This window comes from Gossypium hirsutum, chromosome A12 (genome assembly GCF_007990345.1).
Source record: "Gossypium hirsutum isolate 1008001.06 chromosome A12, Gossypium_hirsutum_v2.1, whole genome shotgun sequence".
Taxonomy (NCBI): Eukaryota; Viridiplantae; Streptophyta; class Magnoliopsida; order Malvales; family Malvaceae; genus Gossypium; species Gossypium hirsutum.
In genome coordinates, this window is record NC_053435.1 from 17,082,031 (window position 1) to 17,084,566 (window position 2,536).

General features: G+C 36.2%; 1 non-coding gene across 1 annotated transcript; it reads right to left on the reverse strand.

The window, feature by feature from the left end:
* Window positions 1–847: 847 nt before the first annotated feature.
* On the reverse strand, window positions 848–954 carry LOC121211545 (small nucleolar RNA R71). The gene has a single exon (XR_005906769.1). It is a non-coding gene; the product is annotated as a small nucleolar RNA R71 (small nucleolar RNA).
* Window positions 955–2,536: the final 1,582 nt, after the last annotated feature.

Below are 2,536 nucleotides of genomic sequence, written 5' to 3' on the forward strand. Positions count from 1 at the left end.
TTCAACAATCTGGTCTTGCTAAAGCTATACTGCTGTTCGATAGGTACACTTGCCTTCATCATGATAATAGTTAGTTTCAAAAACGATTAATTATAAATTTTTTAAAACTTGTCGCGAATATCACGTATCAAGTTTTTGGCACCGTTGCCGGGGAACTAAGATATTAGGAACACTGATTTTTATTACTTTAGCCATTTTACTTTTATTGCAATTTAATTTTTTATTTTATTTTCTAATTTCTCGTTTATTTTCTTCTGACAGGTTTTTCTAGTTTATGGCCAGAAGAAACCCCTCAAGACCATTACTTTACGAAAGTGAGATCGATCGCACAGTTCGCAAAAACCGAAGAGAAATAAGTCAAAGCTTAAGATACACAAAGGAAGTGCAAGAGGACGATATTTCAACCACAAACGAGGAGATGGCTAAAAATCAGGAAAATCCGCTACCTCCTGCTATTGCTGCTAATTAGAATCCTTCTCCGCGTACTATGTATGATTATGCTAAACCTTCTTTAACAGGAACTGAATCAAACATAGTTAGGGCTGCTATCGCTGCAAATAATTTTGAACTAAAACCTAACACAATTCAAATGATACAACAATTTGTTCAGTTTGATGGTTTGTAGAACGAGGATCCCAACGCTCATTTGGAAAATTTTCTTCAACTTTGTGACACTTTTAAAATTAATGGCATTTCTGATGATGCCATCCGCCTTTAGTTATTCCCTTTTTCATTGAGGAACAAAGCTAAACAGTGGTTGAACTCGTTACCACGAGGGTCAATCACTACTTGGGAACAAATGATCGAAAAGTTTTTATTAAAATATTTTTTGCCAGCTAAAACGGCTAAATTACGTAATGATATCTCTTCTTTTGTGTAGATGGATTTAGAAACACTCTACAATGCATGGGAGAGATACAAGTATCTTTTGAGAAGGTGCCCTCACCATGGGTTACCATTCTAGCTACAGGTTCAAACGTTTCACAATGGCCTGAATCCTTTGACTAGACAGATGATTGACGCAACTGCTGGTGGAACTATCAATAATAAGACACTTAAGGATGCTTATAAATTTATAAAAGACATGTCACTAAATAATTATCAGTGGCAAGACATGAGGACAAAGCCAACGAAAACAGTCGGCGTTTTTAACGTCGATTCAGTCACCATGCTCTCTAATCAGGTAGAACTTTTGAATAGAAAATTTGACGGTTTTCTTGGTTCTTCACAGGTTCACCCAGTAATGCAGTGCGAAACAAGTGGTGGTGGATCAAGCAATTCAGAATACCCACCCTATGGCCACAACATGGAGAACGAGCAGTTAAATTACATGAGTAATAATCCTTGATCTCAAAATAGTCCTTATAGTAACACTTACAATGCAGATTGGAGGAACCTCCCAAATTTTTCATGGGGAGGCCAAGCAAATCAGAGACCAGCACCACCTCCAGGCTTTCATCAAACACCTTACCAACAAGAGAAATAGCCGAACCTCGAGGAGATGTTCACAAAATTCATCTTAGTGTCAGAAACTCATTTTTAAAATACTGAGACAGCACTTAAGAACCAACAAGCGTCGATCCAAGGGCTCAAAATTCAAATAGGGCAGCTTGCTAAGTTGATTTCAGAAAGACCACCAAGAAGTCTACCTAATAACACTGAACCCAATCCAAAATAGCATGTAAAAGTAATTACACTAAAGACTAGGAAAGCGTTAGTTGAATCCGAAAAGAAGCAACCACAAGAAGCTGAAGGAGAGGAAGTAAAACCCAAAAATAATCCAATGCCAAAGGAATATAAAGCACCAATTCCATATCCAGCAAAGTTGAAGAAGACCGCATGGATGCACAATTCGATAAATTTATTAAACTTTTCAAACAACTGCATATTAACTTACCTTTTGTTGAAGCTATATCACAGATGCCTACATATGCATAATTTTTAAAGGAGCTTCTAACAAACAAAAGGAAATTTGAAGACCTATCTACAATGGAGCTTAATGAGGAATTCTCAGCCATACTCCAGAATAAACTACCAACTAAACTAAAAGATCCAGGAAGTTTTACTATTCCCTACTTAATTGGTAGTTTGAATGTTGATAAGGCACTAGCTGATTTAGGCACTAACATTAATTTGATGCCATATAAAATGTTTTAACAACTTGGTCTTGGTGAACCTAAACCCATTAGGATGAGTATTCAATTAGCTGATAGATCTGTTAAATATCCTAGGGGAATTATAGAGGATATACTTGTAAAAGTCGATAAATTCATATTCCCTGTTGATTTCATTGTGCTTGACATGGATGAGGATGTTGAAGTGCCTTTAATCTTAGTTCGTCCATTTTTAGCCACTACTAGGGCTGTTATTGATGTGGGTGATGGTAAATTTGTACTTAGAGCAGGTGAAGAAGATATTATCTTTAAAATTTATGATGCCATGAGATTTTCTAGGGAACACGATGACTCATGTTATTTTATTGACTCTATTGATCATGTTACTAAAGATTCTTTTCAGGAAATCATAAATAAGGACA